At 41.8% G+C, this 12,751-nt stretch overlaps 1 protein-coding gene across 3 annotated transcripts in view; it reads right to left on the bottom strand.

Moving 5' to 3' along the window:
• The window catches only part of LOC130928002 (uromodulin-like 1), an 85,736-nt gene that overhangs the window by 22,103 nt on the left and 50,882 nt on the right, over positions 1-12,751 (bottom strand). Inside the window, exon 5 of one of the 3 annotated variants that reach the window (XM_057854168.1) lies at positions 6,333-6,465. The exons of the other annotated variants lie outside the window; for them this stretch is intronic. The gene's annotated coding sequence lies outside the window, so the exon portion shown is untranslated. The remainder of the gene's footprint in view (positions 1-6,332; positions 6,466-12,751) is intronic. 3 annotated transcript variants of the gene reach the window in all.

Genomic DNA, 12,751 nt, shown 5'->3' with positions numbered 1-12,751 from the left:
AGCTATCTAAAGACCTGCGATCAAGGATTGTTGATTTGTATAAAGCTGGGAAAAAATACAAAACTATCTCTAAAAGTCTGAATGATCATCAATCGACAGTCAGCGAAGGTGTCTACAAATGGAGAGAGTTTGGCAATGTTGCTTCTCTGCCAAAAAGTGACCATCCACCAAAGATGACGCCAACAGTTCAGCGCAGAATACTCAGAGAGGTAAAAAAAGAACCCCCTAAAGTGTCTGCTAAAGACTTACAGAAATCCCTGGCACAATCCAATATCTCTGTGGACACATCAACTACATGTAAAACTATGGCCAAGAATGGTGCTCATGGGAGAACTCGACGGACAAAGTCACTGCTGTCTAAAAAAAACATTGTTGGTCGTTTAATGTTCGCAAAAAGGCACTGTATTAATATTTTGTGGACTGATGAAACCAAAGTTTAATTGTTTGGGAGTAACACACAACGTCATGTGTGGAGGAAAAATGGAACAGCTCAACAACATCAAAACCTCATCACCACCGTGAAGCATGGTGGGGGAAGAATCATGATTTGGGGCTGTTTTGCTGCCTCAGGACCTGGACAACTTGCAATCATCAATGGAAGAACGAATTCGGAAAAAAAGAGGATGGATGCTGCAATAAGACAATAATCCACAACACAGAAGTAAATCAAATTCTGAATGGTTCAGAAAAACAAAATACTCGTTCTGGAATGGCCAAGTCAAAGTCCAGACTTGAACCCCATTGAGATGCTGTGGCATGACCTAAAGACAGCAATTCATGCCAAACATCCCAGGAATCTGACTGAACTACAGCAGTTTTGTAGAGAAGAATGGGCCAAGATTAGTCCTGATCGATGTGGCAGACTGATCTGCAGCTACAGGAAGCGTCTGATTGAAGTTATTGCCACAAAATATTAAATGTGATAGTTCACTTACTTATTTTTTCCCCCCTTCTGTCATTGTTTGCATACTATCCTCATTCAAATATGAAATCCTATAAATGTTTGGGTGGTTTTACTTAACGCAGACAGTTTTTTCATCTGTGTGATTTTGACAAAGGTCAGATCACATTTGATGGTGATTTTATGCAGAAATGTGAAAAATTCCGAAAGGTTCAGATACTTTTTCATACCACTGTAAACACGTCTGCGTACATTAATTTTAATTTGTCTGTTTATTGAGTCCTGTTAAATTTACAGTGTGACACATCAATCATTCATAGCTCATAGCTGCCAGCAAAAATCGATTATCAAATTAGTTGACAACTAATTTATTAATCAATCTAATCGATGAGTTGTCGCAGCCTAATACCATATAATACCATACAATGAATTCCTATAGGAATTCCTATACACTAAAAACTGCTGGGTTAAAAATAACCCAATTTGGGTTATAAAATAACCCAACCGCTGGTTTAATATTGCACCAACCCAGCAGTAGTCAATTTGACCCAGCAAGATGGGTTTCTTCACTATAATCCAACAGATGAGTTTAAAAAATTACCCAAATTCTGGGACAAATTAACTACAAACCAAGGTAAATTCAACTTCATATATGTGTTATATATTCTACCCAAACACTGGGTCAAATTAATGACAATTTTGGGTTGTTTTAACCATATTTACAGTGCCCTCCATAATTATTGGCACCCCTGAAAAAGATGTGTTTTTTAGCTTCTAATATAGCTAATAGAGCTTTTTGGCAACAAACACTCTAAGTGGGTCTGGCGTGCCTTGAAAGATGCGCATGCTGAAAAGCACCTCATACCCACTGTGAAGTATGGGGGTGGGTCAGTGATGCTGTGGGGCTGTTTCGCTTCCAAAGGCCCTGGGAACCTTGTTAGGGTGCATGGCATCATGAATGCTTTGAAATACCAGGAAATTTTAAATCAAAATCTGTTGCCCTCTGCACGAAAGCTGAAGATGGGTCGTCACTGGGTCTTTCAGCAAGACAATGACCCTAAAAATATGGCCAAATCTACACAGAAATGGTTTACCAGACACAAAATCAAGCTCTTCCCATGGCCATCTCAGTCCCCAGACCTTGTTTTGTTGGCAAAACGGGGCTGTACAAACTATTAGTGCTAATAATTGTGACACACATTATTTGATGTCAAATAATTATTTCTTTATGTGGGATTTTTCCCCCACTGAATGAATGCACTTGTATTGAAGATTGGATTTTTCTCTTTTTTTTTTCCATTAAAGTCCCATATTATTTGGGGGGAAAAAAATATATTAGAAGCTAAAAAACACCTCTTTTTCAGGGGTGCCAATAATTATGGAGGGCACTGTATAGTTTATTAATTGTACTTAATGTTGGTTTAAATGTTGGTGTTACTGTGGGTTGTTTTAACTACCTGTATTGTTTATCAACTTTACCTAATGTTGAGTCAAATCAATTGTACACAGCACACTGAAAAATGCTGGGTTATTTTTTTCTACTCAACCAAGGGGTTATGAGATATTTGACTCATTATGGGTTATTTTTTGGTTATTTTGGGTTAAGTGTATGAGATATGGGTTATTTGTTGTGTAACCCATGTGCTGAGTTAAAAATCATACTACCCAACACCCATCGGTTTACTCAGCACCTGGGTTGCTTCTGCCTCGTATGTCATCACGTCAAAGGACGTGCCCCTGCATGGACGTCCAAGACTGCAAACATTTTTTCCCATGATAAGGCAACACATTCTGTGCATATAGATGCGCCTTTCACATGTTTTCATCTCCCACGCTGGCTATATTCCCAAGAGATTTATCATATAATTGGTACAAAAATTGGCGCCGCCCGCAACAGAAATGGCTCGGTCCTGATACCCATTAGTGCAAAGTGGGGAGGCATACAGTGCAATTTGCTCATAAATCACTGAGAATGTTGTTATTCTGTGCTGTAGAGACAAACATAATTGGCTAGATGGTGAGAAAATAACAGTAGCTGTTGTCTCAATTAATGTTTGTTTATGTATTTATGACAATTTAAAAAAATATTTCGACAACTTGGTATCGTCGATCCGAGCTTGATTTTTCTATAGGTAGTCACGGATCAGAAAGGATGCGAATGTTGAATGCTAATCTTGCGTTTACAACTATCACGTATTGAAAGTCTGCAGCTGCTTTGCGCGCCGACTGATTATCACACATAAAGAGGAGATGGCCTAATAAACTAACTTTATTTCAAGGTCCATAAAAGCGTGGCTAGGGGGCCCGCGCGTGATCAGCGCCACACTTATGTTTAAGGTCGGGCAGGTGCGCTTTTATCACTGCTTGGTTATCAGGAAGAGGGCAACCATAAATTAACCCCACGCGGTGATCAACGAACAATCAAACGGATTGGACATCTATTACCGTCAATGGCAGCTTTAAAAAAAAAAAAATTTCTGTCACTCTCCCGACACACTGGCGCACTTCCACCCCCGGGTCCTTGGGGGTTCCGCTCCACTAACCTTCTGTGACAGCCCTCCATCAAACTTCCACACAGATCTCATTAAAGCCAGCCAGCACTGAGTGGTTTATTCCGACCGGCCCCTTCTGAGCCTCAACATCGCTCTACCTGCTACAAACTTTCCTCAGGCCGTTGCTATGGAAACTGGTGGATGGTTTTGGAGTGTCAGCCCCCTCTTCCCGCTTCCACCCACATGTCACTCAGTCCCAGGAGCGGGAAACGCCGGGGCAAACGTGGGCGCCAACTTTTTGAGTCCAGTCCAATATCCGCAGGCGGTTTGGGGGTAGGGCGGGCGGACGCAGGTGTGCGACTGTCGTTTCCTTTTCACGCATATGAGGTGTTAAGAGACTTGGGAACAGAGTGGCTCAACTACTACCAATCGGGGCCGGATGTATGGGGGGACCGGGGTGGGCACGGCCCACCCAGACGTGTGTCGTGCCCACCCAATCAAAATGTGGGGAATATCTATTGTAGCGTCGCACTGGATAAAGAGAACGCACGGAGAGTTGGTCTGACCTACTTTTTTATTGCAGGATTAACGGTTACTGTTGGTCGCAACTAGAGATGTCCCGATCGATCGGGATCACGTCATTTTCAAAGTATCGGAATCAGCAAAAAAATATCAGCCATGCCTTTTTTTAATATATTTATTTTTTAATTAAATCGTTTTCTATATGTATTTAACGTTACAGACATAATGTTACACTCATTCAGAGTCTTTAGTTTAGGCTTAAGGTACCAATAACAGCTGTAATTTCTTTTTTTTTTTTTTAAATTTATCACATTAAATATTTAACGCAATTAATGCATGCATTGCACGGCCCACTCACGCATTGTCGCGCTCAATCTGTAATGGCGCCGTTTTACCCATTTAGAGAGATAAAAGGCAACGTAAAATGAGTAGAGTGCATTTTGGCAGCCTTATTTTAATAGGCTAAAGCCTTACAATCCCTCTCTCAACGATTAGAAATATCATGGGAAGCAATGTGGGGAAGCAAGGTAGCAATTGATCTTTTTCTTAACACCTTATGTTATTTCCCAACGCAGAGAAGATATATCCATTGGTAGCACTACGCACAGTCATGGGTCCACTTCCAATCATGCATTTGGGTTGAATGGCTGCAGTATCATTTACTGGAAGCTCAACAAATACACTAGATAGCAATATTTAGTCACTATATATAAAGTCACAAGTCTTTCTATCCGTGGATCTCTCACAGAAAGAATGTTAATAATGTAAATGCCATCTTGAGGATTTATTGTCATAATAAACAAATACAGTACTTAGGTACTGTATGTTGAATGTATATATATTCGTCCGAGTTTTATTCATTTTTTTCTTAATGCATTGCCAAAATGTATATGATCGGGAAAAATTATCGGGAATGATTGGAATTGAATCGGGAGCAAAAAAAAAAAGCAATCGAATCGGGAAATATCGGGATCGGCAGATTCTCAAACTAAAACGATCGGGATCGGATCAGGAGCAAAAAAACATGATCGGAACAACCCTTACACTGGCTCCCTGTTCACCTCCGTATTGAATTCAAAATACTCCTTCACACCCATCACTGTCTACACGGTGTAGCCCCCACCTACCTCACCGAACTCCTCACATCACATAGTTCAGCCAGAACCCGGTCAGGCCAACAGCACCGTCTACTCCCGGCTCAAGACTGTGGGCGACAGGGCCTTTGCAGCTGCTGCTCCCCGTCTGTGGAACGCCCTCCCAGACCACCTCAGAGCCCCGCAGACGGTGGATGCATTTAAAAAAGGACTAAAAAGTCACCTTTTTAAAAAAGCTTATTCTCGCTAATTTTATTTGACTATCTTATTTTTATCTGATTGGTATCTGATTTTATCTGTGCTTCTGTCTGTTTTGCTTATAGTCTTTAATTCTTAGTCTTTTTATTTATTTATTATTATTATTTTTTTCTGGCAATTTGCACTTTGAGATTTGTTTTTCAAATGTAAAGTGCGTTATAAATAAAATGTATTATTATTTTTATTATTAATTTTTCCGTGAATTACACGGAATTTATTTACATTATCATAATGATTTTTACATTACGTAGTTTTTACGGTGCGGGCTACCAGAGCTGCTAGTATTTTACCTTTTATTTTTTGGGTGTACAGTGATATCTTTTACACTGTCACTGTATGTTTAACGGCGAACTACTGGAAACCACAGCTGCCAGTATTTTACCGTAAACTTTAGTTTTTTTTAAACAGTGTACTTTGTACAAGGGTGTGTGAACCTTGTACATCCTATGTATTTTTCCCTGTGCTGTCATTTTGCGACAATAAAATAAATCATTCACAATAGAAAAACATCTTTGTTTTCCTTTGTTTGCCGGCACTAGCATAATAATCATTCATCTTTGTCTTACGAGCTTGCCACTGAACTGCATCCTTAGTCATAATGTTGCCGCTTTGCTCCTAAAGATACCCGAGAAGACATAGTGACTTGTCATTGGAGACACTGGCAAAACCTGGATCTGCGAGTTTTATGTGTATATATATATTTCCTCATGTGTATTGACTTTGCGCATGACATTGTTGTGCCGTCATCCATTATGTCGGACAGATGGTGCGTTTTCTGCTCGAGTAGATTGATCTGTCTTTTAAATGCATGACTGTAACAAAATCAAGCGAGCGGGGGTTGACATGGTTCTCATCTTATGTTTCCCACCAGTATAATGTCTCGGCTCCTGGCAATGTGTGAATGTGCACGCGAGGGTATTGAATGACAATGGCGAGTGACTTGCCTGAAATGATGATCCGTCGAAATGTACCCGCTTCAACATTTTGAGGGTTTATGAGAATAAAACGTCATTAAGCGTGTTTGGGTGGGCTACAACTCCACGATAGAAGAAAGGCCTCGCTTACAGTAATCGACGCGGTCGGCTGAGCATCACTTTAAGGGGGGGATCAGGTAGCTGTGGTGTAAGCAGGATGTACAGCTGGTTGGTTGCGGGTGCGAGGGAGGGGTGACAACCCCCAAGGGGTCTTCCTCTGTATGCTGAGAGACATATGTTGGAGAAAAAAGACAGTGAGGATTCACTGTTGTTCACATGAAAGACAAAGGAACCTTAAACCACTGCACATGTGGGAAAGAGAAAATTACTGCCATGTTGGTTTAGTGCCTTGGTAGAGACCACCATTACGTGTCATAAATAGCGTGCCACGTTGAGAGTTTGAAGGCGCTTTGACGTCAAACGCACAATAGTTAGAAGGTCCTTGTGCTACGCACTTTCGGGGACCCGCGGCCTCAAAGGCTCAAAGGGGCAACGCAGGCGAGCTGTGCTGACGCAGGACAATTTAATATGTTGTGATAGATGCTCAAAGCTGAAGAAAAGGCTTACATTATACTGAGGCACAGACATTGCGTTTGGAACTTAGAGCCTCACGACAATAAAGATATTTGAGCTTGGAAATTATTATTTTTGGGCAGCATTCAGGTGTGAAAATGTGTAAGATAGCTATATTGAAACACACGCATTGTGCCATTTTCTGCTGAATGTGGTCTTTGCGCTGAAAAGCGACTTATTTTGTGAGAAATAAATACGCGTGAACAGCTGAAATACAATTGTATTTATAAACTAGAAAAAATTCTCTGGGTCTTTGCTGCGTGGAGATACAGATCTTAGCCCTGCCCAGGCACGTTTGAGGACATTTTGGGGACAATATAAAGTCACTTCCTGTTGATTTGGGGACATTTGGGGGCGTGTCCTGGTAATATCAGGTCATTTGGGGACATTTGGGTGATGTGTCCTGGTAATATCAGGTCATTTGGGAACATTTGAGGGGCGTCTCCGGGTCATATCAGGTAATTTGGGGACATTTGGGGGGCGTGTCCTGGTCATCAGGTCATTTGGCGACATTTGGGGGGCGTGTCCTAGTCATATCAGGTAATTTGGGGACTTTTGGGGGGCGTGTCCTGGTCATATCAGGTCATTTAGGGAAATTTAAAGGGCATGTCCTGGTAATATAAGGTCATTTGGGGACAGTTGGGGGGCGTGTCCTAGTCATATCAGGTCATTTGGGGACATTTGGGGGGCGTGTCCTGGTATCAGGTCATTTGGCGACATTTGGGGGGCGTGTCCTAGTCATATCAGGTAATTTGGGGACTTTTGGGGGGCGTGTCCTGGTCATATCAGGTCATTTGGCGACATTTGGGGCGCGTGTCCTAGTCATATCAGGTCACTTAGGGAAATTTAAGGGGCATGTCCTGATAATATAAGGTCATTTGGGGACATTTGGGGGGCGTGTCCTAGTCATATCAGGTCATTTGGGGGGGCGTTACCTAGTCATATCAGGTAATTTGGGGACTTTTGGGGGGGCGTGTTTGGATCATATCAGGTCATTTAGGGACATTTAAGGGGCATGTCTTGGTAATATAATGTCATTTGGGGACATTTGGAGGGCATGTCCCGGTCATATCAGGTAATTTGGGGACATTTGGGCATTGACTTCTATATGCCTCAATGGAATCTGGGACATTTGGGGGACACATTCTATTGATATCTGGTCATTTCCTGTTGATTTGGGGACATTCATTTTTTTCCCATTGAAAATGAATGGGAAATTTGGACGTCCATGGCTGTCGATGGCACTGACTTACATATGTGTCAATGGAATCCAAGTACATTGGCATCAATAGATTCGACATACATGACCGTCAGTAGCATCAATGCAATCTAAATTCCATTGTAAATTGGAATTCATTGGAAGTGAATGGGAAAGTTCCCTTTAAAAATGAATGGGAAAGTTTTTGGCAAATTTCCAGCAAACCGTAAATTTTTTCCAAATTTTGTATACGACTTTTATGCCCCTCACTATCCCGGAATTTTGGATGTCCAAATTATGTGATTTGGTCAAAAATTATAGGACAAGCTACATTTACTTTTTTTTTTTTTTTCAAAAAATCGGTGAAAAATCTGCGTTTACGGGCGAACGGAAAATTTTTCGGGGTTGTTCGAAAAATTCCCTGCGTCGCGTGAAAATTCTGATGAATGGCGCCAATCGGTCAAACGGTTCAGGCTGTGCGGCGCGCCGAAGAAATCCCATTCCCCAAAAAAAACTAGAAAAAAGACTCTTTGGAAAAGACCCAGATAAATATTCTCTCTACATGTACATACTGCATGCATTTTGTATTTACAGTGACAGAAAACAAATGGGATTCGTCATCATTCGAGGCCAGACAATTCGCAAGCATGCCGCCCCAAACTGGTCAGCAGTCAATCGCAGGGCATGTTCCAATCCATTTCTGCTCAAGTGAAACATTGTCCTAGTCACTAATGAACAAGATACAGAGTATGCACCCCCGAGTTTCCATTTGTTCATACATAGAATACATTTCCATATATTGTCAATATCTGCCTGACTCCTAACCACCCGCAGTCCATGCATCAGCACTCTGGAACACGCGTGTCACAATGACAACGCGTGTATATATTATCGCAGGAGGGAGTGAATGCGCAGCGTGCATATATCACGGACAAAAAGACGGCCCGAACTCCTGACAGGTTCGGTAATTGCATTCAGTGGATCATAAAATTGCATGAGTTGCATCACTCTTGCCCCGATGACAAGAGGCAGCGAGGGGATGCGGCCTCGGGTTTAAATGCACTGTGTGTTCTCATGCAGTGTTAATTAAAAAAAAAAAAAAAACATACATGGGCGACTGCATGCATAACAATGCGACAGCTAAGCACCTAGCTTCACCTAAAAGAGTTTCTGAGAGTCATTTAATTTTTTCCACCTCCGACCCAAGGCCGCTTATCTGTGTAAATACACCGGACACACATGGATGTCTCTCAGTCCATTTAGTAGCAAGTCTTGCCTTTGAGTAGCAAATTTGTTTGAGGTGCTCTGCTTTAGCCAGGAAGCAATTACACAATATACTGTAGACAAGGGCTCAGGTTTGGTCTCAATATTGGTAGGGACGATAACCCTAACAAAATAAATAAAAATGGAGACTTCCTTCAAGTAAAACACTACTGCTTTTGTCCACAAGCGCAGCCAAACTCAACAGAAAAAAAGGAATGCCTGTTTCGAATAAAACTAGTTTGGTCAGATGAAATAATAAAGGGGCGAACCGGATCCAGGTGAATTGCCAAAATTTTAGCAAAAATTTTATAATCCACATTCAGTAAAGTAATTGGTCGATATGACGCAGTCAAGATGGGCTTTGTTTTTTTTTTTTGAGAATGAGATATTGTTGCATAATTCAAGGTTTGCGGGAGACACCCTTTGTTTAGAGGGTTGTTGAACATATCAATCAACAAGTGAGAAATTCTGGGAGCTAGTTTTTTTATAAAATTCAATTGGATACCCATCAGGGCCAGGCGTCTTGCCTGAGCTAAGTGACTGGATAGCCCTAAAGCCTGAGTTATACTCCCGCGGTGCAGCGACTACGGCGTCAGTCGACATTCGATAGTTCTGCGGTGAGGGAACGCGTTGCTCTGTAATTCACCACCAAGCCACTAGAGGGGTGTGGCGTTATGTTTGTACGGTTTTGGGGCATGCTTGTTGATTTCCGCTAGTCTAGTTTAACGGAGAAAAAATAAACAACGCAAGATGGAACTCTTGAAAGTAATATTCTGCTTATCAACACTGAATAAATATTGAACATACAAATGTTGAGGGGCAGGCGACGCAGAAGACGGCTTGAGGCGGTCTGGCTGACGTTTGATGCCGCACCGACAGTTTTAGACTCGGGTGGAGAGAGCTAGCTGTGGCGGCTAGCTTCAAACTGGCATCAAGCACTGCGTTCAAGGTCTGCAAAGCCCTCCAGCCCGATTTGTTTGCCGTGTCCTACAACCAGCCAGTGGGAAGCCATAGCAGATTTCTGGCGTCTATGGAACTTCCCAAACTGCGTTGGGAGCCTTGATTTTAACGTTATCATAAAAAGCACCGAGGCACTCTCAATCAGTGAAGATGTATCGTGTGTAAACTGTCTGTTATTGAAAATTAACGATCAAAACAACTCTTTTGACGCCAAATCTGTGCTTTATTCTTCATATACTTGAAGTGTGACTCGTAAATAAGTCACAGACTCACAGCAAACATATGTACACAATAAATGATGAAGTGCACCAACCAAAAATATGACATAAAGTGATAAAAAGTTGGCAGTTTTTGGCCGACTGGGTGGCCGCTTTGTGTGGCCACTCGATTCCGAACACACACGTCTCGGTAGTTCTTCCGTTTTTTATTTTTTTTTCAATCGCCGGCTTTGCCATTTGGCAATCACAATAATGTCTTGACGAGACTTGCTCTTTGATGATACTCCCGTCGGCTTGGTCCATTTTTGCGCGTAGAAAATAATGTTTGATTCTATTCTACAATGGCGGTGATTTCGCGCTGAACCAGAAACAACAGTCTGAGCGGACCAATCACAGTCCGTTTCTGCCACGTCGTACGTGTCTACGCGACGCGAAGGTTAGAAAATTCGAGAGGACCGCGTCAGGCTACGGCGCAGGGTCGTAACTCGGGTCTTCCTTGACGGCGCAGGTCTGACGCGGAAGTATAACTCGGCCTTTAGGAGCTCCTCAGTTGTAATCGGCTGCTCCAGTACATTAGCTACATCTACTCCAATCAATGGCATTGGTAGCGATTGGAAGAAGCCATCCAGTTCTGGGACGCCTGCCGTTATTTTTTAAGTATACAGGTCCTGATAAAAATTCTTGAATTCGTTGTTAAATACTAAGGGGTCTATGGAAGTACCAGTGGATGTTTTGATTTCAGGTAACAAAAAAAAAAAAAAAAAGAGAGAAAGCTCCTTTAGGCTCCTTAAAGACCACATAAATAAAAATAAAAACTTGGGAGAAGGGGATAAACCTTGGTTCACTACATTTCTTACAGTTTAATTAACATTAACAGTAGAAAACATGGAGGAGGATAATTCTCTCAAATCAGTTTCCCCCTAGGGTTCGACAAATTCGTATAGATTAATGTTAAGCCAACTCTGATGCAGGTCGGACATTCAGTAGCAAAATTAGTGGTGTGTTCCCCACCTCCACAACATTGACGTCTTTTTACATTACTTACAGTTGCTGCTGCTGCTGGCGGAAAAAAACTAATATCCGTCGTCTTCGAAATGGGCGGAGGAGGCGGCATGTTGTATTTCTGTCGTCAGCCAATCAAACATGCGTTTGAGGGGAAAACATTCAGCAAGTGAGAGGAGGTCAATGTCAGTCTGAACACAATGAAAGTACAGTACTTTAATAAAATTTAATTCACTTAATAATGGTAGGGTCAATTCTATCCTTACAACAGATCCTATATACCTGAAGTCATTATATAATGCAAATAAGGTTGCTTAAAAGTTGGTGGGGATAATTTCAGCATCCTGAAAAGTTGCTAGTGTTATGTCCCTACGTGATTTTTACAAATTGTTTGTGGACCTTCATGTGATGTAAAGCACTTTGAATTGCCTTGTGTTGAAAAAAAAAATTGCCTTGCCTAGACTTCCCAATTGAGTCTTCCAGCAAATATTCATTTGTTGAAATTGAATTCAAATGGATTGGACGTCTATTCCCGTCAATGGCAGCCAACGAGTTGACTAGCCTTTAAACGCTGAAATGAACTCCAACTGCATAATTGCTTGCTTTGTTTCGGCCTTCAACGCTGATGACACATGCAAATCTGTCAAACAAAGGCAAATTGTCTTTTTTCTTCTTTTTTTTTATTCACCGAAGAAGACAAAAAGAGTTACTGACAGGCACGGACAAGCGGCTGAGCGCAGACTCTTCAATCAGAGATAAAACGCACGGCAGGACAGAAGTCTCTGTGTTGGAATAATAATAATGTTACAGTCTTCAATGTCCAATGGAAAGTATTGTAAACCTTGTTTTGGCTGCTTTAGAAAATAACGCCCCAATGAAGGTTTTGACGGTTAAAAGAAACAAATCAAAACCTGATGGCACATTCAAGCTGGACGCCCACGCGTGTTTTGTCATTCCTTGAAGCTATTTCATAAAACAAAGGTTTTTCTGGAACCTTTTGAGTGTTGCCATTTCCATGGCAACCGCATGTACGGCAGCCGTGAGCGTACTGGAAGTGCCTCAGATTACATGGAGGGTCACGCTGGAGTGGAGCTGAGAAGGGCAAACATTTGGGAAAAAAAATCTTAAAATGCATGCTCTGGTTGAAATTTAAAATGCGTTAGGAAAGCAGACTGACCGCATACCTGTCGTACGGATCAAATGAAAGCGCAAAGAAGAGGTTTTTAACCTATATAAGCCAGAGCGGAACTTAATTTTCTATTCTGTTTGAGGAAAGGCTGGAGAATCAAGTGCTTC

The sequence above is a fragment of the Corythoichthys intestinalis genome, chromosome 13 (assembly GCF_030265065.1).
Source record: "Corythoichthys intestinalis isolate RoL2023-P3 chromosome 13, ASM3026506v1, whole genome shotgun sequence".
Classification (NCBI taxonomy): Eukaryota; Metazoa; Chordata; class Actinopteri; order Syngnathiformes; family Syngnathidae; genus Corythoichthys; species Corythoichthys intestinalis.
The sequence above is the reverse complement of the archived record's forward strand: the minus strand, read 5'-3'. Positions and strand labels throughout refer to the sequence as shown.